Source organism: Protopterus annectens, chromosome 5.part1 (assembly GCF_019279795.1).
Source record: "Protopterus annectens isolate FY-2018-M chromosome 5.part1, PAN1.0, whole genome shotgun sequence".
In the NCBI taxonomy this organism is placed as follows: domain Eukaryota; kingdom Metazoa; phylum Chordata; order Ceratodontiformes; family Protopteridae; genus Protopterus; species Protopterus annectens.
The window spans coordinates 109,981,008-110,006,774 of record NC_056736.1 but is presented as its reverse complement, the minus strand read 5'-3'; the positions used below and the strand labels follow the sequence as shown (position 1 = coordinate 110,006,774).

At 38.0% G+C, this 25,767-nt stretch overlaps 1 long non-coding RNA gene across 1 annotated transcript in view; it reads left to right on the top strand.

Moving 5' to 3' along the window:
• Positions 1-25,767, top strand: part of LOC122803286 — a 129,364-nt gene that overhangs the window by 101,819 nt on the left and 1,778 nt on the right. The window contains exon 2 of the long non-coding RNA XR_006365095.1: positions 7,784-7,854. This is a non-coding gene — a long non-coding RNA (uncharacterized LOC122803286). The remainder of the gene's footprint in view (positions 1-7,783; positions 7,855-25,767) is intronic.

The following is a 25,767-nucleotide window of genomic DNA, read 5'->3' as shown; positions in this document are numbered from 1 at the left end:
TTTAATTATAAGAGCAGACAAAGCAGATGACCTACTACTAGAAAAATAATTCACAACTGTCAGTAGCCATCAAGTCTCAGGACAACTATGCAATGAAAACATCTCTTTTTACAGTGCTGCATGTGGGGCAATTGGGTCTGAGAAAAAAAAAAACGCGTCAAGGCTGAGGACAAAAAAGATGATGAGTTGACAAGACAGACACACACACACACACACACACACACACACACACACACACACACACACTTACTTATTTAAACAGCTGCAGTATTACAATGTATGAGTTAAGAATCTAGATATTCACTTTGGTGCATAGATGTAACAATGCGGTGGCTTTTACAACTGTGGAGAATGTCAATTTTATAGTACAACAGACAATAGTGCAGGCTGCAGCATCAACGATGATCCCCACGCTGTCCAGTCCAGAAGAAATTTGGATCGCCCGCCTCTAGCTCTTCACGAAGGAAAGAATGAGGGCGGCATGAGCTGCATTATATACTGTCGATTGGTAGTAGCCAGGGGGCGTCCAGCGAAAGCATCACGGATTGGATGCTTTTCAATAATGCTGGACAACAGCAGCCACTCATACATATTCACACAGGGGGGAGGAAATCGAGCAACAACGTAGTGAGGGCGTTCTATTGCTGTGTGCTCTTCGTAGTCGGGGGTGGGGGAAACAATTTTACTTGCAGAAAAACTGGCATGGGCAATGTTAAAAAGTGAAGAAAGTTTGCTGTAACTCAGAGCAGATCTGAGTGTTGCCATTGAGATGCTTGACATAGCTATAGTATGCGTTGTGGTTGTCTTTAGAATCAGTGGCAATTTTGTTTTCGTAACTAGCTTTGAAGGATTTTATGAGGGATCTCAGCTTCTTACTGAGGCTGAACAGGGAGTTCCTCCAATCATGGGATTTTACTCTTTTTTTTTGCAACCGTTTCTTTCTTCTGTTGTAGAGTTTGTTTTTGGCAGGGGACCACCAAACTGGCTTCATTTTTTTGGGGAATGGCATCTTGGTTCTGGTAGGGATAGTACAAGCCATGCACTCGTGTAAGTGCTTATAAAGTGCATTGTGTAGGATTCAGCAGTCATACCTCTATTGTCTGTCTGCATGGGTGTCGCAAAGTTTACCACTTCTATCTTAAGAAGCGTGAAGTTGGCTTTGGAGAAATTTTTTACGGTAGTTTCCCTAGTGGAGGGTGGGGGCGGGATGTGGATCTCGAGGGTGATTAGCTTGTGGTCGGATCTGACCAACGAGGAATTGACCTTTGGTGTGGAGCACCAGTCACCCATGTTGGTAGTGACTAGGTCTAGGATATTGCTGGCACTGCTGGGGGTGTGGATAAATTGATCAAAGACAGTGGAATTTATGAATTCCAGAAAACGTTGAGCAAAAGAGTTTGGAACATGAGCAGTTTTCCCAGTTAATGGTGGGGTAGTTGAAATCACCCATTATTAGGGTGTTGGATTGAACCCTAATATTTTCCAGTGTATCAAGAAATGAGGAGTGGGAATCCTAGGGCATGGTGGGGGATCTGTAACAAGCTACAATTTGGATTGCAGTCCTGCCCAGAGTTAGTTGCACTTGGATAATCTCGGATGCGTTATGCTGAGCAACTAGCCTGGAGGTGTGTATATCCTTAATGAATATGGACACACCTCTGCCTTTAGTGTTTTGGTCCAGGTTAGGTGGCCGAAAGGTGTGGTATGAATTATAGCCTGGTAATGTAGGGGTGCTCTTTGGAGCCTTGAACCATGTCTATGACACTGCGCAGATGTCGATGTTTTCCATTTTAAGGAGTGCCTCGAGTGAGTGCATTTTGAGGTTTAGACTTCTAGCATTGAGTAGCAATACCCTCAGATTTTGCCTGCTTGTACCTGTTTTGGTGATGAATTTGTCATTTGTACCTTGACTAAAAAGGCACTATAGTGGTGGAAAGAGCCTTAGTCAGTATCTGGAATCCCAAGGGTGACAGGTGCAGGCCATCTCTGGCAAAACATCGTGGTCTGTCGATTATGTCATCCCAGGCAGACAGATACTGGATCCCTTTAGAATGACATCAGAAGCTTAGCCAATTGTTGAAGCCAATCATTTTGTCCTTGTACTGTGGTATCATTCTGGGTGATGGCAGGATGCTACTCAGGGCTACGGTCATACCTGCCTGGGCTACAAGATTGGAGAGCTCCTCCATGTCTCTTTTCATGTAGTCCAGGGAGGTACGTCTCAGGTCGTTCACAGCAACATGGACAATGACAGAGTCATATTTGTTGTGGAGTGACCTGAGTGTGTGCATTATGTGGTGGATCCTAGCACCTGACAGGCAGCGGACAGTAACATTCTCCTTGTTTAGCCTGGTGAGTGGAACATCAGTGTGCCTGACTATGGAGTCACCTATGACTAGAGTATTGGGTACTTTGTTATGCCTTATGGGCTGTGGTTGAGTGGCACACTGAGTTTGTGGGCTATGTGTCATTTGGGTTGTGTTGGGGGGGTGGAGGTTGCTTGCGTTTCTGCTTTCGAGGGCTCTGTTGCTTGGGCAGGTTTTTATTGAGAGCCTCCGTGAATGTAGCTGTGTGTTTTGTGTTTCTATGTGTGTGTTTTGGAGGTGTAGGTTTTGAGGGACTATGTGATGAGTGTGATGTGGTGCAAGTGTTTACCTTCTCCTCTTGACTGTCTAGTCCAGTCTTGGGTGAAGAGAGCTTTGCTTCCAGTGTGACTATATAAGTGCATCTCTCACAGGTTGTAGTGTTGGGTGGTAGGAGGAGAGGGTTGTCTGTTTACATGAGGCAATTGCTGCATTGCCCCATGATGCCCAGATTCATCAGGTAGACAGGAGAAAACACTGAGAGCTGACCCTTAGACATGCTTGGATAGGTGCTTATTTATTAAGTACTAAAAACTGTTTTCCTCTAGACAAGTGAGGAAAGTTGAGTGCTGTAGCAATTTGTAGCTTATTTAGTGCTTACAATGAGTTCTGAACAAGTGCTGAGCTCAAAGAAACAAATCTGATTGCTAAAACTAAAAACTGGCTAGTTCTAAGGGCAAATTCGAAGAGCAGACTTTATGGCACCCAGAATAGTTTAACCCTAGCTAAGCAGTGATGCATAAAGTTTTTTTTTTTTAAATAAGCTACCTAGTGCTTACCACTCCCACTGATAAGCTAGAAGGCTTCCCTCCAACACAGAAAGGCTTGGGGTCTCAGAAACTTACAAACAGTCCTGGATACAGCAAATCTGTATCTGGACTAGATTATTTACAGGAAAGGCAGGAAACAAACTTAGAAATTGTTTTTTTTTTGTAAAGTGAAAAGGGAGAAAGGAGGAGCAGAAGATAATTCAAGGTTAAGAAACTAAGTGGATTGGCCTTCTCAAATGTTCTCCCTGTATTAGTTAGAATGAGGTAATGACATTAGTCTGGGAGGAGTGTCCCAGATCAAATTTACAGTAGGGGTGGGCAACTGCAAAGTCACCAAGTATAAGAACAGGATACCAATAAGGAGGGAGGGTGGGAAACAAAAACCAGAACAAACAAACCCAAACAGATGCTTAACAATTATAGAACATTTCTAGTTAATACCTCACACACAGTAAAACTAGCTAGAAAAGTATGCAGCTGACAATAGAAGTGCTATAAATAACTCAAAAAATAAGCAAAAAACGGGATACGCAATGTTATATATCACAGATCAGTTTGCTCAGTGCCATTCCTCCGATTAGCTCAGTGTGAAATGGCAGAAACACTCACAAGTTAACTTATTAAGTAACAGAAAGTTGAAACTTGAAACAACTTTAAAAAAAGCTCAAAAGAACCAATGAGGTGCTTACTCCAAGCCATAGTTCAGGTAACCCCAATCAGCCTATGACCATAAACACTTCCCTCTCACTGAAATGCTATACTGGCTTTGGCTAAACTAAGATGGCCTGGAACATGTGCTCAGACACACAGCCTCTACCAGCAAACAACTAGGCCCAAAACATAAGCCTGAATATGGACAAGGTTACAACTAGCCACACTACTTAGGTAGAAAAAACTGCAGAAATGTTTATCACAGCAAAAAAATGAAAGTTTTAAACAGATAAAGGAGCAAGGAGACTCTAGAGAATGCTTTTAACTGCAAACAATTAAGTTATATGATACACTCCTTGGCAGGAAATCAGAACAAACAAACCCAAACATATGCTTAACAACTGTAGAAAAGTTCCAGTTAATACCTCACACACAGTGAAACTAGCTAGAAAGGTATGCAGCAGACAATAAAAGTGCTATAAATAACTTGTAAAAGTAAGCAAAAAACAGGATACTTAATGTTATATATCACAGAACAGTTTACTCAGTGCCCTTCCTCCGATTAGCTCAGTGTGAAAGGGCAGAAAGACTCACGAGTTAACTTCTTAAGTAACAGAAAGTTGAAACCTGAAACAACTTTAAAAAATGCTCAAAAGAACCAATGAGGTACTTACTCCAAGCCGTAGTCCAGGTAACCCCAATCAGCCAATGACCATAAACACGTCCCTCTCACTGAAATGCTATACTGGCTTTGGCTAAACTAAGATGGCCTGGAAAATGTGCTCAGACACACAGCCTCTACCAACAAACATCTAGGCCCGAAACACAAGCCTGAATATGGACAATGCTACAACTACCCACACTACTTAGGTAGAAAAAAACTGCAGAAATGTTTATCAAAGCAGAAAAATGAAAGTTTTAAACAGATAAAGGAGCAAGGAAACTCTAGAGAATGTTTTTAACTGCAAACAATTAAGTTGTATGATACACTCCTTGGCAGGAAATCAGAACAAACAAACCCAAATAGATGCTTAACAATTGTAGAAAATGTCCAGTTAATACCTCACACACAGTGAAACTAGCTAGAAAAGTATGCAGCAGACAATAAAAGTGCTATAAATAACTCATAAAACTAAGCAAAAAACAGGATACTTAATGTTATATATCACAGATCAGTTTGCTCAGTGCCCTTCCTCCGATTAGCTCAGTGTGAAATGGCCTTTGAAGTTGCATACAGGGTCCACACAGATTGTAACCAGTGGACAGGATTGAGACTCTGACCCTGGAATTGTATGACAGAAACTTTAACCACAAAAATTAGTCCATTAAAAATAGCTGCACATGTGAGAGAAAGCAGTCATAAAAATGCTTTTCTGGATTATATGCCAAAAAGTCTGTACCAGAAGTACCCAACACCCTTTCAAAGATACATTGAAAGCTTAGATATAAGCATGATAAAGTAGAATAACTGTTTAATTGGATCTATATCCTTCAAAGCATGGTATTGTGGCACAAAACAGCATCTGCCTGTTCACTGATGATATGACAGTAGATAAATCAGCTGGGGATGGTGGGAACATTTTAAGAAACAGGCTAGAGGATGATGATAGCTGGGATTCAATGCTGAGAAATCCAAGCTGCTGCACATATGGGCAAATAGTTCTGAAATAGTAGGTTAGCCAGGAAATGAGAAACATTAAGCCATGGAAGAAGAAAAAGACAGAGAAGAAGTTCTAACTATAGCAGCACACCACCAGGTAAAGAGTAAAAAGTGAACAGTTGAGGTCAACAGGCTTGGGAAATGCATCTCTTGAGCTTACAGTTGAGGGACTGAAGTTAATATTCCTTTCTAGGCTACTGGTGAGACTTCAGCAAGAATACTTTGTGCAGTTCTGAAGTGTGTACAAGGAAAAAGAAACATTTTATATTAGTACAGATAAAGGTCACTAGGGTTGTAAAAGGGATAGACTGGAAGCCATTTAAGAAGAGGTTAGTTACAGGTATTGTTCCCCTGAGCTGTTAAAAGTGAAAAGGTGTTATGAGTTAGGAAACTGAAAAAGGAAATGAACTAATGTCAATGAATGGAAAAGTAGGGAGGCTGTGATTTTTAGGCAAAGGGTCAAACATAGTTTAGATGTGAAAAAAAACACTGATTTACTGAAGGAGTGTAGACAAGATAAGTACGTTTACTTTCATGTTGTGGAAAAATAATAGGGAAGAATCTAAACTAAAACTGGAAAGGTCGGTACTTGAAACCATATATCAGCATGCATATGTTGATAACAGATCTATTAACACCTATAATATGATGTTCATAGGTTCATAGGTAAGTACTAGGCTATCTGCCCAAGGGCATTTATAAGCCTAGCCAGAATGTGTTGGCTTTCGCCACCCCCTTAGATTAGTTCCCTGTGCCTCTGTCCAGCAGAGACATTAGTTTCCTGCGCCACTGTCCAGCAGAGCCACTGCATTGATCCCTGGGGTAAATTTTCTGTTTCCCATCCACCCGTCAAGGCTTCTCTTATAGGTTCATTTTATAATAATATAATAACAGCTATAAATGTAAAATTGAGATGTCATGTAATTTATACAGATTTAACTTCAGCATTTGATAGGGTCATATACAAAATACTGATCAATAAATTAAAACAACTAGGTATAGATGTACGTTTGATAAGGTGGATAGCTGCATGGCTTACAGATAGGACATGACAAGTATCATACAACAATTGGACAGGTGAAACTAGAGGATACAGTAAGGATGTCCCACAAGGTTCTGTTCTAGGTCCATACTTGTTCAGCTTGTATCTTTCAGATCTATCTTTTTCATATGAGGTGCTCTACCGTCTGTATGCAGATGGCTTGAAAATGAGTAAACTGCTTACGTGCATTACAGATAGAGTAGCAAAAGAACTTGATTAAATTAACTATTTGGGCACAGGAGAATAATATGGTGATAAATATATCAAAAACTAAGCATTTGAGATTTGGTAGACATAAACTGAAATGTGAATATTTAATATAGCACACAGTGATTGAAACTGCAGATTCATTTAAGGACCTGCGTACATGGGTAGATCCAGCTTTGATTTTTTTCTAATTGTATCATTTGAGTAGTTAATGACAGTTATAGAACTATAGGTTATATAAAAAGATTTTTAAAGTCTAGGAAATCAGAAATGATGAAGTCATTGATTGTGAGTAAATTGGAAAGAGTACAGCAGAAATATGCCATGGAAGACTAAAATATCTGAACTTAGTGCCTCATAAAGATATATAAGAGGAAACCTTATTCAGATATACAGGGTATTTAAAGAGAACTACCTCTGAGAATGTTTAGGTTATCAATAAGTAATAGAGAATCATCAGACAACCTATGCAGAGGATTCTCTAGGAATGACAAGTTTAGTAATTGGCTCTGAGAGAGTAGCTGAGGCATGGAACAGACTATCAAATTACAGTAAAGCAAACACTAGTTTAGATATTTTTAAGAACAACCTGGACACTCACTATGGGAGCAACTGTTTGGTATATTGGCAGGCTAGAAGGGGAATATTGTTTGACATATATGTATGTATGTATGTATGTACAAATTGATTAGGTTTTCACAGTAGGCTGGTCAGAAGAAAACGGGTTAACAGGATATGATATGAGATGGGGGTAAGAGGGCAGGATCTACTGCAACATGTGGCAACTAGATAGATTGTTAGTCTAGTCTTGCCCACTTACATGCACAGAAGTGTATGCATAGCACAGTTCAGATAACAACACCATAGCAATGGCTATACACCTATCTTAATATTCAGTACATCTTTAAACTTGCCTGTTCCTTTGAATTCATGCAGAATAAAGATAAACTACCATTTGTAAGTTGTGTTTTGTCATTTCTTTTATACATATTCTTCTAAAAGTATGCTCGATTCTGCTTTTTTTAGCATGACTGATACTGAAATAAATCTGATTTTCATTACATTTTCAAGTGGTTTCTCTTGCATTTAGATGAAGACCAGCTGTTGTTTCGCTTTACTATATCTGTGGATGACCCTATCCCCACCTGCATGTTCCAGAAGGTGAGTATTTCCTTCAAAGACAATACTATCTCCTCAGATATATATGTGTGTTTAGAATTGTAATCAGTGGGGATACAAATATATTTAAAGATCACATGCAACAGGATATGTTGCAAAATTCATAAGGATTTTATAGTGTTTGAAACACTGGATGCATGCTTGCCAAATGGATGCTGTTTCATGAAATGTTAAAATGAGTTCCAAGATTGTTGAAATTACTGTCTCAAAGGTATTTTAAAAAGAGTATGCAGAATATTAAATGAACCACTAGGGAAGCCAGATGGAAGGCTAATCATGCCAGGGTCTAATAATTGTAATACACAATGCAACTGCTGTGGAATATACCCTATCTGAACAACACAAAGTATTTGTAATATATGTTCAGTACTGTCACAAGAGTACTTGCCTAGCAGAAGTAGGAAAGCTTGTCAATTTAACCACAATGCAGTTCCTAAATGTAATAAGAAAGGACAAATAGATGTGAAATATCTATAATATAGTTTCTATAATGTCAGAAAATGTGGACACAATACTGTATCCCATCTCATATAGACAGATTATTTCCTAAACTGAACAAACATTTGCATTAGTGTTTATCAGACAGTACTATATATATTGCAGATGACAAATCTGTTTATTTATTTTTTACATTTGTTGACTGAGGAGGTCAAACTGGACACAAAAGCTCCTTTTCAGCAGAGGCTAAGGGAGAAAAGCTCCAGTACAACAAGAACAATAAAACAATAACATGAGTGAACTACATATATAGGTATAGATTATATAGGTGAGTATAGAATGTACAGTTCTGTATACATGGAGTAGAAACAGAAAAATAGTTTGGATACAGAAATCCACTACAGCAAATCTTGACTACAGATTTAAAAGTTGAATGCAAGTTATATACTCTTGTGAATACAGATCTTTAAACTTCTTTTTTAGAATATCATGTATTATTATCTTTAAACATTTTTAGAACAGCATTTATTATTAACTTTAACATACAGCTTGGACTAAATTTAATAGGAGTTGTACAATGTCTTGACATTCTGGAGTGAGGGTATATGCCAAGATGGAGAAGGTTTCTAGAACATAGTTAACAGAAAGTGTATGTGTGATTAGAATAAGATAGCAAAATGGTGTTAGAGGGAAAGGAGGAAGTATTACAACAAAGTTATTTTTATTATGATATCTAACATATAAATGCACATTTCTGTTAATCAGACTACCAGATTATGCAGATACTACTACTTATTGAAGCTTTTCATAAACTTTTGATAACATACACCAGGTGTTGCTATCGCATGTTTAAATAAATTATGTGTTAACTATGTTCTGTATATATAGACCTGAAATAAGTGTCTTTTTTACTGAAGTGTTTGCATTGTTTGCACATTTGGGAAGGGAGTGATCATGCCTGAATACTATTATGTTAAGTTGAAATGATCAGTCTCTTGACAGACAGCTGCATTTATTAGTCTGATTCACATAATAACTAGCCATGTTGGCTGTGACTATTCTTGATAAAGGTATCTTACCTCTCAACCTGTTAGTTCAAGAAATCTGAACAAAGTCAAAAGTAATGGGGGTACAAAGGGCCAAAATCACAGACAGGTTTTAAATATTGCTCTTACAAACATAGAAAGTTGCTAGAATAATAGGTTTTGCATTAGCATGAATTTTCTGAAGGATATGAAGTCTGAAACTTCAACGTCTGTCACTATTTAGTGACCTCAATCCTCAGTCATTTGCCAGAAAGCCACATTTTTTTATGAGGAACAGACCACAAATATGAGGCAAAATTGTGGACATTCTGCAAAAATCTAGATAGCTGAGAAGTACAAAAGGTAAATATTGTACTTCAAGAATAAAATGATACTGATGCATTATAAGCAGCTCAAAGTATAATGAAACAAAGTTCCATGTTTTATAAAATGCTAATAGTCCTTAGTAGATAATTTATTTGTAATGCAGTAATTTAAATATCTTAATGCTAAATGCATTCAATATTTAAAAAGTAAGAAGCAGACATTGCTGTATATGTGCTCAAAGGGAAATTACTTTTGTGCATATACAAACAATCTGCATAACCAAGCACATATATTTGAAGGGTGGGAAAGTCTAATGCAAAACATATTCACACCTGAGCTGCCTTTTGACTTATACAACTAGCTATCTCTAATTAGCAAGTGTTTTTCTTTGAATGCTTTTTTATTTGTTAATAAACCAAAGGGAGACGTGTTTGGATTGACACCCTGGTATTCTGTACCAAAGTCATATAGGCCATCTTGTTGCTGTAAGTTGTTCTTGCACAAACAGTAACAATGAGAATTACAATCGTTCTGCATTTCTTTCTGAAATGGCTATGCTCAATTTTCCTGCTTTTTTGCATTGCTTTTGCTCCATTCCTCTTTTGCCCATCAGCTATCTCTTCTGGCTGCCAGAATTATCTGTTTGTTCTCCTTGAGGTTTAGGATTGGAGCAGGAATATTGTCCTTGCTCAGGAAAGTTTTTTTCAGCTCACTGTATGGGCTCATCAGCATTGAAGAGTTTAGCATGCAGTGGGCTTTGTGATGCATGTCCACACCTTCACTTGTGATGTGATCAAACATCCCCTACATATGAACAGGGACATTCGTTAGACCCAAGACTTATACAAGGGACTCTATTGCAGGCAGTCTATCAAGGACCACCCTTCCCTCTGTCTGAAGAGGGAAGATCATGCAAAGCCTTTTCATTCCTCTCCTTTCCCACATCAGATCCTGCAGATGTCTAAGATACTAGCTGAACTCAGGTCACCTGGGTCATAGTCAGAATGTTATTCCTTTATGTCAATAGAGCTGGCTACTTTGCCTGCTTTACAGAACTACAGATCATCTGCATGGAAGGTTACATGTATCCTTGTCAGATAATGATCCATGGCATTAACAAAGAAGGAGATAAATATTATATCACAAGTGTTCCATGAGTCATACAATTAATATATGAGCAGCTAGGGCCAAAAATAACTTGAAATACGTCAGTCTAATTGATGGGCCCATCATCAAAGATTTTAAATATAAGACTTAAAAAACAGTTATAGAGTGACTCAAATACCCCCAATATGTACAAGTATCATTCTTTACAAGATAGTTGTAGAGTGACTCAAATACCCCCAATATGTACAAGTATATTCCTTTGATTATGCCTTTCTCCATGTTGCAAAGAACTGATTCTGTGCTAAGGCATGTGCAGTTAATGCTTTATATCCTTTTGTAAACACATACTTGTTATAATGGACCTTGTTTATTGACATATTCAAGAATTTGACAACAGTGGATAGTTTTCAACAGTCTAGTGTTGGTACAGATATTTGCAGTTAGGGAAAATCTGATGTCAAGGCTAGGTACAGCACTTTAGATAGTAGAAGAACATGCTTGAAACAAGAAGTAGAATACCTACAATGACAGCTTGGTTAAACACATGAGCCAAATATATATATACTGTATCTATGGGTGGCGCAGTGGTGCAGTGGTTAACATTGTCACCTCACAGCAAGAGGTTCTCCAGTTCATTTCTCAGCTGGGGAGCCTTCTGTGTGGAGTCTGCATTGTCTACCTGCATTCGCATGGGTTTCCTCCTGGTACTACGGTTTCCTTCTACATTCCAAATACATGCATCTGGAGCTTTTCTCCCCGGACCTCAGATGAAAATAGGCTCTATTCTAGTCGAACTTTCCTGGTCAACAAATGTTAAATAAATATTTGTCTATCATGTGACAAACCTTCTTAAGAAAAGAAGGATGTAGCTACAAAAATGCTGGACAATCACTAGATCAAAGATTATTAATTAAATTATGGACAATTTCTGATGAACTTTCTCTGAAATGAAAGAGGGAAGTAGGTAGTATTTAAACTATGCACCTTCTAGGTATTATATGAGTTAAGTTACCAGCTGGTAGCAGACTTAGAAATATATCAAAACCTGTGATAAGACAGAGTTCTCTGCTGGAATGATCCCAATCTAATTTATTAAAGTCAATCAATATATTACTTTGGCTGTTTTTAGGAAGATTTTCTCAGAACAAAAATAAGCTCAACTTTTGGTCTTTTGAATGACCAAACAGAGACCACAGGACAATAAAAACTTAAGTCCTATGATAAAATGGTTGTTCCAAGAGAGCTGTATCCAACAGTCATGATTAGAATATCCAGAATTGTGCAGACATGCTTTGAGGATTTGTCTGGTAGAATCAGAGACATTTTGCCTAAGATTATAGAGAGCTAAAGTTCTGTGTAACTGCTTCTTAATGGTTCCTTTCCAATTAATCTCAGCCTTCCTACCATACACCTCTGTAAGGATACATTTCATTAAATAACTCATATCCTTAGCACTTTGGTGTCCTTCTAACGTTTAAATCACACTTATTACCTGTATATTTCCCACATGATTTTGCTTATAACTTTCGTACTTTCATCACTGTTAATGTTAGTTTCTTACCATTCAACACTCCATTATCTTCCCTCATATCCCACCAGGTAACATTCCTCTATAGACCCCAACCACACTGATCATCTCATTATCACTCCAGAACACCTTCATACTCAACCTACCCACTGCTTAAAACCAAAATATCTAGCACAAAACCCAAAAAGCGGCAGAATATTTTCAAAATGCCCACACAACATGAGCTTACGTTACTCTTCTACTCTAGCCTCACTTAACACGCTAACACTGTGTGAATATGCACCCAAACCCAGGCCAAAAACTTATAACTTACCCTCTAGAATATACTTCTACATGCAACCAGTCCTATAAAGACCCACTGATAACAGTTCTTTAAAACTATTTATCCTTAATATCTACAGGCTCTGCAACAAAATAGCCAAACCAAATGCTTGGATCTGTCTTCACTACCCAGATGTTTTTGGTCTCACAGAAACATGCTCAAACCAAACATATCCATTGAAGAAGCCCTGCCTTCTGGTTACAGTCTGTTTAGATTAGACTGAGAAAATAGAAGGGCAGGCCATGTAACAATAATATATAAAAACAATCTCTAGTTTTACCTCTACCCAAATAACATCCCTAAATTTAACAATGTAGAAATACTAATCGACCAGTGTCAACTAAACCCAAATAAAGCCATAAGTAATATAGCTTAAATATTCCCCCAAACAATAATCACACTACATTTGAAGACATTCTGTCTTAGTTATCAACAACATTAAACAAGAAACTCCTATCCCTGGTAATGTTAATATAAATTGGGCTACATTACATACCTTTATTAACTATTCCTTCAATTTTTATAATTTCTCTCAACACATTACCACTCCAAGCAGGCATTTCAAGGTCAACGATTCTACACCAGTCTTAGGTTGGATGCATGCTACCATGCCCAATAAAATCAGTCTAGAAAGGCATTCTGCTAGATTGTCTAAGTGATATGACAGACCAACAATCTCTCATCACCATAAACTAGTTAAAGCCTTAGTAAATACAATGTTGACTCTTTATCCAGTGCCCTGCATCAGGTGAACCATCACTCATCACTGCATAAAACAGCTATCCCTTCATGAGACCACTACTACTTTTAATCAGCTCTTCTTAAACTTACTAAATGTGCATGCACCACTTATTAGGAAAACATGTATAAAATCTAAATATGCACCCTGGCTAACTCACGCCACTAAACAAGTCATAAAACTTAGGGACAAAGCTTGGAAAATCTGTCAGAATGACAAAATTCTTCCAAACTACCAGACCTACCACTCTGTGTGGAACCAAGTAAAACCCTTGTAAAAAAAGAAGTGCAAACAGAATTACTATATAAGCATTCAGAATAGTTCCCAGAGTAGTCCAAAAACATTGTGATCTGCCATCAACAATCTTCAGAAAAGCCCAACTTAGTCCTATGCTAAAGGATACTTAATAGCACTATAGCAACATTCTTTAGAGAATGGGTGACCTGTATATCACACCCTGATTGGACAATGAATGTTCTCTAGCAGGACGTTAATCTACAGGTAACGCTCAATGAAAAATGAGTCCACCACTTCACAGCAGCATATCTAGCTGTCGTGGAACCCAGACTAAAAAAAGTAATGGCTGACATGATTTTATGCTTGTAAGCAGAACTTTTTCTGTTTAATAAGTGTAACATAAAAAAAGGAAAAAAATTTAAATAAAAAAGTGTGCGTATATGTGTTTATGTCTGTGTGTGAGAGTGTATGCATGTATGAGATTGAGAGAGAGAGAGAGAGGGAGATTGAGTCAGCTATTATTTCACACTGGCTAAGCAGAGCTTTTGCTGTTTAGCCAGTATAAAAAAAAATAAATAAAACAGAAAAAAGTGTGTGTGTGTGTGTGTGTGTGTGTGTGTGTGTGTGTGTGTGTGTGTGTGTGTGTGTGAGACAGACACAGAGAAGGAGTGAAGAGTGAGAGTGAGAGCAATTGAGCGATCCCTGCCAGCAGCAACAGTTTAGAGGTTTTCATATCTCTCACCCTCTTCGATCAAGATATCTGAATAAGCCTAAAATAAATAGGAGAAAGAGGCTCAAAACAGGAACATATTTTAAATGTTGCTGTTACAAAATCACAAAGTTACTTGAATATTAGGATTTGTGTTAGCATGCATTTTCTGAAGCAGAGATATGTGTGTGTGAGAGAGAGTAAGTGAGTGAGATCGACCACTGGCAGCAGCAGCAGTAAAGAGGTTTGCATACCTCTGGACCTTTAAGCTGTAGAAATCTGGATAAAGCCTAAAATAAAGGGGGAAACAAAAGCTCAAAAATAGGAATAGATTTTTAATTCTTGCTTTTATAGAATTACAAGCTTGCTTAAATAAAATTATTTGTGTTAGCATGAATTTTCTGTAGGAAGTATATAAAAAAATAATATAGTGATAAATAAATAGGTAAGTAAAACAACAATTTTACAGACAATAATTCTCTAAGCAGAATAATGCCCTCCAGGATGTGTGTTATTGTGGAAATAATGACCTTCCAGGGGTGTAGAGGGCCTCAGCCTGTGGTATCGGGCCTCATAACACTCCTGGGCAGGTGTTATTTTCACAATAACACACCCTGTTGTGTCTTATTGCTTGCTTAACTCCCTCTTCATCAACTCAGCAACCACACTATGTAGATTCTACAGGCTCTCAACCTTGCTATGATCTACCTGAAAATCCATCTCAAACACTTTTATGTTAAAAACCATCTCTACTGCATCCATCAAAAAACTCCTTAAACTGAAGTCAACTATGGTAGCAGCTATTAACCTGCCCACAGAATAGATCAAAGTAGCAGCTGAGGCCTTAGAATTTCCATTCATCATTCTCACAAATGGATCCATTACCAAGTCCTGAAATATGTAAACAATCATACATCATACCATTACATAAGGGTGAAAACTCTACTGAACTGGGTAACTACTATCCCACAGCTATACTTCCTCCTGGCACAAAAATCCTGGACTTTTACCTACACATTCAAATCCTCCAATTCTTCTCAACAATAACCTACTGTCACATACTCAATGTGGTTTCCACCACCACTTTACTATACTGCTCTGCTTTATCATTCATAGACACCATACTACCAGTACTGCTCTGCTCTATCATTCATAGACACCATACTACCACTACTGCTCTGCTCTATCATTCATAGGCACCGTACTGCCACTATTGTTCTGCTCTGTCATTCATAGACAATGTTAACAAACATCATAACGCTGGCAAACTAGTCTCATCTATTGGACCTCTCCAAGGCATCCAGTATTGTTTTCACACCCAGACTTGACTCAAACCCTAGCAGAACTTATCTCACACAAATTTATCATTGCTTGAGACCTACCTATGCAGTTGTACCCAAGCACTAAGGTGACAAAACACATTTTTCCCTTTCTCCCTGTCTCTATAGGTGTCCCCCATAGGTCCATTCTTGAAGTCTTGCTATTCACTATGTATATAAATATGCTCTACACTGTCACATCTCCACCCACTATGATTCCAAATGCAGATGATGCTACAATCATTTGCTTTGCCCCCTTCTTGAGACAGCAACATACAACTTCTCAGGAATCCTGCTCAGCAGTAGAACAGAGTATAGATAATGCTCACCTTACACTCATTGCTAAAAAATAAATTGATGCTCTTCCTCTTTAAAAGCACTTCTCAAAACTCAGCCATCATCATCAGCAACAGCAGCCCCCTTTTTCCCACTTTTTCTACATGGGGTCGGGGTATCGTGTTAACTGTCGCCAACTCTCGATTCTGTGCCACACTCCTGCCTTCTTCAACACTCATGCCTGACTGTCACAGATCTTCTTTCACACAACTCATCCACCTCTTTACTGGACGCCCTCGCTTCCTCTTACCTTCTTCCTGTCTGTCCCAAATCTTCCTCAACAGATTGTCTTCTATTTTTCTACACATGCCCAAACTACCGTAATCTGTTCTCTTTGATCTTTTTTGCAATTGGAGCTACTTTGGCTTCTGCTTTTATGTCCTCAGTTCTTCTTCTGTCCCACAGTGTGCATCCTACCACCTTTCTCAGGCACTTCATTTCTATCACCTCTAGCTTCTTCAACTGTTCTGCCTTTACTGCCCAGGTTTCTGTACCATACAGCAGTACTGGTTTCACCACTGTTTTATACACCTTACTTTTCAGCTTCTTTGGCATTCTTCTGTTATAGACTACACCTGACAATCTATGCCAGTTGGCTGCAGCCCCTCTGGTTCTAGCTTTGACCTCTTCATTCAAACTACCCTTCTCCTCAACCATCCCTCCCAGATACTTGAAGCTGTTTACCTGTTCCACTATCTTCCCTGCTATCACTATTCACAGCTTCTTTTGATTTCCCCAATTTGCTGCCATTACTACTATCTTATTTGTGCTTATTTTCATCTCATGTGCCTTCAGATCTGCATTCCATTCTCCTATCCTTTGTTGAAGTTCTAGCTCAGAGTTTGCCTGTACAGCCACATTGTCTGCATACAGCAGCTTTGTTGATCTGTCCCCTCCAACCTGTTTGCTAATGTAGTCCATCACCAGTATGAACAGCAGTGGGCTCAGAGCTGAACTCTGGTGTACACCCACTCCCACTGGTAACCCTCTGTGAGGCCGAACACTGTTATTACTTGAGTCAGTGGGTCCTTGTACATAGCCTGCACTAATTTTGGCAATGTTTCTGGGACTTCAAATCAGCACAGTACTTCCCGGATCAGCTTTCTTGGGACCTTGTCATATACTTTCTCCAAGTCTAGGAATGCCCAGTTGGACTCTCTCCTCATCTCTAGCTTCTTCTCAAGTATCTGCCTCATTGCAAACATCGGTTCAATTGTGCTGCATCCTGATCTGAATCCAAACTGCTCATCTCCCTTGTTACATTCTATTACTCTCCATATCCGTTTATCAATCACCCTCTCCAGAACTTTCATGCAATGTGGTAGGAGTCTGATGCCTCTGTACTGCCCACAGTTGTGGATGTCCCCTTTGTTCTTGTACACTGGCACAAGTATGCGCATTTTCCAGTCATCTGGGATACGCCTTTCTCTCCACACAGCTATTAGTGTCCTCAGGAGCCATTTCTCCCCTATCTCACCCAGCATCTTTATCATATCTGCTGTGATCTCATCTGATCCTACGGCTTTCCCTGACTTCATCTTCCTTAGTGCTGTTTGTACTTCTTCTAAGTTGGGCTCCTCTTCTTCTGTCATTGTAGGATGTTTCTGGGGCAGTACAGCTTCTGTGGTGTTTTGTTCATTCAGAAGCTGCTGGAAATACTCCTTCCAGCTGCCTTTGATGTCCTGTGGACTTATGAGCAGGTTGTTGCTGGCATCCCTTATGAAGGGTGTTTTACTATCTTCTTTATCTTTCTGTCTTTGCCTTGCAACCTCAATTTAGTTTCTTTGTGCCCTTTACTGAGTCACTTTCCAGAAGATGGTAGAGTGCTTCCAATGCCCTATCCTTTGCTATTGCAACTTCTTTGTTAGCCAACCAGTAGTCTTTCCTAGCTTGGTCAGTCTTTTCTATCTCCCACTTCTTCCTGCACTCCTTCTTACTTTTTATGACTTCCTGGACTTCTGCATTCCACCACCAAACTCAAATAGTTTTAATATCCAATTTGCCAAAATATTAAACTTTATCAGCTTTCTAATACCAAGTTACATGTTGCAATAATTGATGATGAGATCAAGTTTGTTATCCATACACATAATGTCATAAAGACAATTTACTAGAGATTTGAAGCTGTATACGGTGCCAAACCATTTCTCACTGGCACAGAGCATAAATCTACTGCACATTCTTATCTGCTACCATCACTCCTACATGATACCCCTGTCTTCATTAACCTACACAACAGCCTCCTAGAAGAGCTTGATCAATGATACTATAAAACTGCCAAATTCAATTCTAATTTGCCTAACAGATCCCAACAGTGTCTTGCACTCTCAAAAATAAACTGGATGGAATTCCCAAACTATCTTAAATTCCTTCAGCTAAAAAGCGTTCATTTCATACTTCACTACCCAGATTAATGCCCCTCTCTGCATACCCTCCAACAGTGGTATAACCCTAGCAGACCTCCCTACTCTAAAGTTAAATTGATAACCATTTGAAATGTCGGGACCCACTAGGGTAGGTGAGGGTAGATTGAGTGGCCAAAAGAACAGACATAAATAATAAGTCAAGGATGGCGTTTCTCAAAACAGTCCCTTTTCTTCAAGATATTGTGATCTCAGAATTGGTATATATGAGTTTAGGGGATGTGGAGAGCTTGCCCCCCAAATGGAGAGGTACAATGAGTTTAAAGGAGAAGAGCAATCAAGATTTGCTCTTCTCCTGTTTTTTTCTGTCCTTTTTTCAGCTTGAAGGCACTCAGCATTTCAAGTGCCAACATTTAAATAGACAGTTGATAAATCTCTCTCTCAACAGTCTAAATCCCAAAACTCATCAGGGGATACTCTTGTCTCCAATTATATTTCCAAGTTATGGACTGAGCCCACTTAGGGAAATTGCCAATAAACTTTGCTTTAAGAGAAACCTCCATGCTCATTGTCTAAATGTTAGATTATTATTATTATCCAACAAAAACTCAAACAAGTATACAAAAAAGCATTGACTTGTGCACCAGAATCAGTTTAGTTAATGCTTAATGTCCACAATTATCATGGAACTTCATTAGAAAAACACACAGCATGGTAACATCAAATTTAAATATAAATGCCACACAAATCATTGGCAAAGAAAAACAAAGCTGATGCTGTTGTTAATGGTGGGCCACTATGGAAACCAGAAGTACACAACAAAGCCTTAAAAAGGGATAGGTAGGGGTTGGGTCATGCCCATTGAATGCAGACCACCATGCAGGTACTGTTTTAAATTTAACAGGTTTAAAATATGCAACTACAGCCAAGTACAAGTCTCTCCTACATATGGAGATTTATTTCTTAAACGCTTCAGTTTTGTGCCCTTTATAGAGTCCAGTTCAGGTGACACATTATTGGAACAAAAATTATACAGTAGGAAACTCAGTTTAAACCTGTCATTTGGTAATGAGGATAGGGACTAAGGTGGTGACTATTTCAGGAGAAAAAGTACGTTTAACCCTCCTTTGTTACTTCACATGGCCTTATTCAAAAGACTATGTGAGCACATCAGAGCTATGTATAAGAACAATCAAACAAAAGTTTTCCTCAACTTATCTCTTAATGAGAAAAGATTATTTAAGCAATAACCCATACCTGGGTGTGGGAAATGCTGGATTTACCCACGGTTGGTGTGGTTTGGTCATGAGGGCGAAGCCCGAGTGGCCAAACAAAGACAACCATGGGTAAATCCAGCATTACCCACACCCAGAAGTGGGTTATTGCTATTCATCATCATCATCATCATCATCATCATCTTCTTCTTTCGGCTGTTCCCATTAGGGGTCGGCACAGTGGATCATCTGTTTCCATTTCTTCCTGTCCTCTGCATCTTGCTCTGTTACACCAACCACCTGCATGTCCTCTCTCACCACATCCATAAACCTTATCTTAGGCATTCCTCTTTTCCTGTTACCTGGTAGCTTTATCCTTAGCATCTTTTTCCCAATATACTCTGCATCCCTCCTCAGCACATGTCCAAACCAACGTAATCTTGCCTCTCTGGCTTTGTCTCCAAACCTTCCAACCTGGGCTGACCCTCTAATATACTTATTCCTAATCCTGTCCACCCTCGTCACACCCAGTGCAAATCTTAACATCTTTAACTCTGCCACATCCAGCTCTAACTCCTGCCGTTTTTGTCAATGCTACTGTCTCCAATTCATATAACATAGCTGGTCTCACTACCCTCTTGTAGACCTTCCCTTTCACTCTTACTGGTACTCGTCTGTCACAAATCACTCCTGACACTCTTCTCCACCCATTCCATCCTGCCTGTACTCTCTTCTTCACCTCTATTATACAATGATATTATTTAAGAAAAAAAAATACTTACTTTTCTTAAATAATGGCATTGTATAATGCCTCAGTGCTGCCCTTTCACAGCTGTCTGGTATTCTGCAGCAGTTCTGATGTACTGCGCATGCGTATGCTTACGCAGTACATCAGAGCAGTGTGTGGAAGCAATGGAGAAAGGAAGATCTCTGTTGCTTTTTAAAAGGTGTCTCGCTATGTTAAAAGAGTTTAACATAGCGAGATAGCTTTAAAAAAAGCAACGGAGAAAGGAAGATCTCCATTGCTTTTTTGAGATATCTCGCTATGTTAAACCCGTTTAACATAGTGAGATTACAGCAACGGAGCTCTTCCATTCTTCGTTGCTGTCTAACACACACAAAAAAAAGACTTATATTAATGGAAAAAGTCCGGGCGACCAGACCTTTTTCCATTAGTATAAGTCTGATTTACAACGGGCACGCTGACCAATCAGCGTGCACGTTTTAGAATATTAATGGGGGGGGTCATTGTATAATAACAGATTTAACAAACAATAAAAATATACTCATCATGAAACCCATTAAGGATGGTGGTGCTATCATTATGGATGTTTTTACATAGTCACAGAATATGATGTATTGCTTATACAGTAGTGATTTATTTACTACTGTATCTAAAAATGAAGTGAACACAGCACACGGGAAATTTGATTTATACTTAGTGTATACTGGGTTGGAACATGGGCTACCACCTAAATTGATAAATTTCGTTGGAGTAGAAAATCCCTTAATTTAATCTATATTCAATATTTTGAATATGCGCAAATCAATTATAGACCTTCCACTAAGGCCCATTATAGCAGCTTGGGAGTGTAAAATGGTACCACTTTTCAAATTTGTAGTTGGAAAATTAAGGGATTCGTTTAGAGATAAACCACATTCTGACTGACTCATGTTATTCTTTTTTTTTTGAAAAATATGGGGGATGCAATTTTTGATGATGTTATATTCTTGGGTATTGATGTTAAAGATTTGTTTTAGGTTATCACCCACAATATTGGAATGGAATGGTTCTCAGAGTCACTAGCAACTAACAATAACTACACATAGGGAGATATTAATCTGATCACGACATGCATGACAATGGCATTACTTAATAATTTTGTATATTTTGATGGGGAGTACTACAGGCAGACTGCTGCTGTAATGACGGGGCCCTCCTCTGCCTCTGTTTTTGCCAATATTGTATTATGTTGGTAGGAAGTCAAGTTTATCTTTTCATCCAGCTATTGGAAATATATGTTTAAGGACTATCATTATCTGGATAATATATTAATATTATGGGCAGAAGATAATGATAAAATATAAGAATTTTTAAATTATGTCAACAACACTACAACTTTTTTATACTTTACACACAAAGTTAATTTCAACAATGTTAACTTCAAGGACATTACCATTGTCAAAAATTCAGTAGAAAAAAGATTTGAATCCAATATTTTTGGAAAAGCTACCCACTCCAAGAGTTTTCTGTTCAACACTGTCAACTGCATCTCTTTGCTAAAGAACTTGATTAAAGGGCAAAGAGCAAATCTTAAGGCTATCCCATTTAGTCTCTCAGAACAACCAGTTCATGTACAAATGTATGAGTTTGAAAAAATATGTTATTGTACAGAAAATATCCCATATAATTAGTGGATGATGTAGCTCAGCAAATTATGCAAAATGGGAAAGTTATATCATCCAATTTTAAGGTTCCCAAATACTTTTAAGTGTAACAACAAAGGTAATAACAAATACAACAAGGCCATTGCTTTGACCATTAGTAATGTGAGTGGTCAAATAAGGAACATTTTAGACAAAAACTTAAAAGCATGTTTGAATTTTTGGGCTAAACCCCAAAATGAGCAACAACCCATACATAGTGTCCAGTCCTATTTCAAGAAAAAACAAAGCCTACAAACTATGTAATATGGTTATTAAGAAAGGAATGAAAAAATGTGGACCATGTACCCAGTGCAGGTGCACCTATCATGACATTAACATTACTATTCTAAATTTATTAACAGTAATGGTAGGTTTGATTGCAACACTAAGTGGCTGGTATATTTGCTATATATCTGTCCTGACCAGCTATTTACGTGAGGAAAAATAGAGCTGGCATTAAAAACTAGAATATATCAATATACTTACATGATTAAAGGGGAGATTCCACTAACACTCTCAGTAAACACGCAAAAGAATTTAATAATTTTAATAAGTTTCTATTTTACATTTTGGCGAAAGTTACACAGAACATTACGGGTGGGGATAGTCATTCTATTTAGAAAACAGAGAGAGAGAGAGAGAGAGAGAGAGAGATACTGGTAGATATTACTAAATACAACTCAGTCACCTGGAGTAAATTACAAAATTTATTTTAGTAGTACTGTCACTTTAAGAGTTGAAAAGATATAAATGAGTATATAATGAGAATTTTTATGCATTACAAAATAATTTTGAAACAATACATTTATATATGTTTTTATTAGAGTCTGCATTACAATATGTATACTGATTAGAGTCGTTTCAAACATATTTGATTTGTGGTTAGAATATATTGTTATGGATATAGATATGTTTTTAACAGTGCTGCACAGCTGTCTTAGGTTCATTTTAACTGGTCATTGAGTTGAGTAGCATTGATATTTAAATATGATGTCAATACATTGTGCATTCATCTGATGAAGTTCCATAATAACTAAGGAACAAAAACGATAAAGTGATTTTGGTGTTCAAGTCAGCATTTTCTGTTTGATTGTTAGATTATGTCAATGCTCTATCCCCATTGAATAACTAACTACTATCCTGTCTGTACTTTCTGCTTACATATTCCTGCCTCCTTCTTACCATCACTTAATGATTATTCTCCTCTAATTACATCTCCCCCTCTCTATCTAACTTTCAACTTCACTTCTTCCACAACTGCGCCTACCCCCCATCTACCTTCATAATGATCAATGCACTACTACTTTTAAACCTTTTATATTCTACTACTTTGGAATCCTCAAATACTAAAATTGCTTTGGGCATTTGGGCATTTACTGACTGATTTGATTCGCAAAACTTTATCTCATTGTATGATGTGTTTATTATATAAGTGTTTGGTTTTTTTTTTGCTACGTACATGACTATGTACACCTACATGTAATTCTGAAGTATTTTACCTGACACATCTTTTTGCTTAATTATTATGCACAATTATGATGTACTTATAAATATTGTATGTTTGTTATGGAGCTTTTCTCCCCATACCTTCTTTGAAAATGGGTTTATATGACCCGTTTGGACAATCCTAGTAAACAATTGCAGTAAATAAATAAATAAATAAACAATTGAGGCTGCAGTCACTCAAGTGGATGACATTTTTTTTTGGTTATGACATAATTTGTATAATAGATGCACAAACACTTTTACTGAAGATGCCAGAAATTATACACTATTTGTAAAAAGTTTTATGTGCTCTCCAGTTATGACAAAATCAAGTACATTTGGGTGCACCGTCTTACTGTAACTATTCTTTTTTATTAGCTTAACATCAAAGTTATTTTTATTTTTCATTGCTAAAAAGGACCCATCTCTTTCCTATAGTCTGGCTCTATTATTGGGCAAGCAGTGATAGTTCTGTTTAATATGGTGTGGCAGGTATAACTGATCTGGAAAACAATTATATAACTGCCAGAATATTAGGCTCTTTCTGTAGAAACTTGGTCTCAGTTAAGTTCTATTTATAGCCCATCTGTTGTTAATATTGTTAATATTCATCAGGACAACTCTGAAATCATTAAAACTGGCTGTCAGACGTTTAAAACCGATAAGAGGTAAATGAGCCAAGATTAATACTGACTTTACCTGCCCTGGTTAATATCATTACAAGCAGAGTTTATATGTGGGCACATTTGTTCCTGTGCTCACATCCATCAAACAGAGGAGCTTATTGAGTTAATTTTGGGTTTGCTATGGTATATACCTAGAGTAGAGTTTCAGACAAGGCACAGCAATGGTGGTGCTATTGGAAGCACTTTGTGGCTGTCTCTTCTTTCTATGAGTTTGGCCACCTGTCCACTGACCAGCAGTAAGTGGCAAGCCCTGCTTTGGACTATGAGATATGTTAAGTTTAGGGCTGGAGTTTTACATAGTGGTTCCTATGCCTTTTAGCCTGTAGGAACTCATTGCTGGGCCAAATGATGGGTCTGGTGCCCAGGCCAGAGATACATTTTTTTTTTTGTATTGATACTTTTGCTTGAGAAATGTCTGAAACATCAGGTGATGCACTGTTGTGAATTTTTTGTGGGATACTAGGTTGAGGATCAAATGTAGGTCTTTTTTGGCTACAGCATTGCCAGTAACTAAGTTGGTAGGGGCCTATCTTTAATGGTGGTTGTTTGTCGTGGGGCTTGCTTTGCTTGTGGACTCAGCTCCTGGCAATTTTTGTTGGTTCCGGCCAAGGCAGCAGAGGTCAGATGGATGATTTTGGGCAGTTTGGAAAATAGCAATGTTCTTCAGAGAGTCATTAGTGGTGACAAAGACTAAGGGGATTTTGATTGGTTTATGTCCTTCTCTGCAATAGCAAACTTGCTTTTGTTCCTTTACTTTTTAGTGAGAGCATGTGTGCTCTCAATGATTAGGTACATTTGCTTGGTGCCATCACCTACAGAAATATCTGGGAAAACAGAAAAAGAAAGAAAAAGAGAAAACATTAAAGGGAAAGTCTCAGTAATAAAACTAGTCAATTATATGAATGTGTATATGTGTGTCACATATTCTGTGTTAAGAATATTTTAACTGATATCCATAGTGCAAAATACTGAATCATATTAAGTCATCAAAATAATTATTTATAAATATAAAATAACTCATTTTCACCATCCTGTGAGCTTCTTAGGTGAAGTTGTAGTAAGCTGTTAGTAACTGTTCCACAGTTTGCTCAATTTTCCCATATTATCAGATGTAGTATTATTCCACATTTTGGAAACAGATGGTTGACATTTATGATATGAATTCATATCTTTCATATGATGTTGGAATTCCCCACTTTTAGTCACACATTATTTTGAAGCTATTTGATACTCAGGAAAGCAGATTACATGCCAGTATACCATGGATCATTGATAATTTAAAGAACCCACATGTTACATTTCCCATGTTGTGAAGGATGTTTCAGTATATTTCATTAAAGGCCACATATTTTAACTTTATCTGATAATATATCTTTCCACAGCCCTCTTTTTATTCACTTTTGTGCCTGGGGTCGGGGTGTCAATTCTGCCATCATCCATAGCCAGTGTTTGCACTGCTGGGTGGTTAGCCCTGCTGTGGTAGTTTGGGGAGTTCCACACCAAACACATGCACGTACATGCACACACACACACACTCACACACACACACACACACACACACACACACACACACACACACACACACACACACACACACACACACATAAACTCATGCACTCACAGTTATGATCAA